We start from the raw sequence: 335 nt of genomic DNA, 5'->3' as shown, positions 1-335 counted from the left end.
ACAGCGCTCTGCAGCGCCGCGGTGGGGGGGCAGGATAAGGTGCAAGAAACTTCTATTCCTGAGTAAAAAGGCAGCATAAACAAATAAAAATTATTAAATATTATATTATATTATATTATAATTATAATATTTATAAATATAGTCGAAATACTTTTCTGTATTCCTATTATATATGCTGATGGGATTCTTGAAACTGAATGCTGCTACAGAAATGCAAATTCAAAACAATAATTAAATTAAATTAATTTAATTTATGAAGCAAATTAAATTTAATAAAAGAAATAATGCAGTGTGTACGGGAAAGAAAATATAAAGAAAAAAGAGATATACCATCA

The sequence above is a fragment of the Eimeria mitis genome, genomic scaffold, assembly GCF_000499745.2.
Source record: "Eimeria mitis Houghton genomic scaffold, Emh_scaff2201, whole genome shotgun sequence".
NCBI classification, from domain to species: domain Eukaryota; phylum Apicomplexa; class Conoidasida; order Eucoccidiorida; family Eimeriidae; genus Eimeria; species Eimeria mitis.
Note: the sequence above shows the minus strand (reverse complement) of the source record.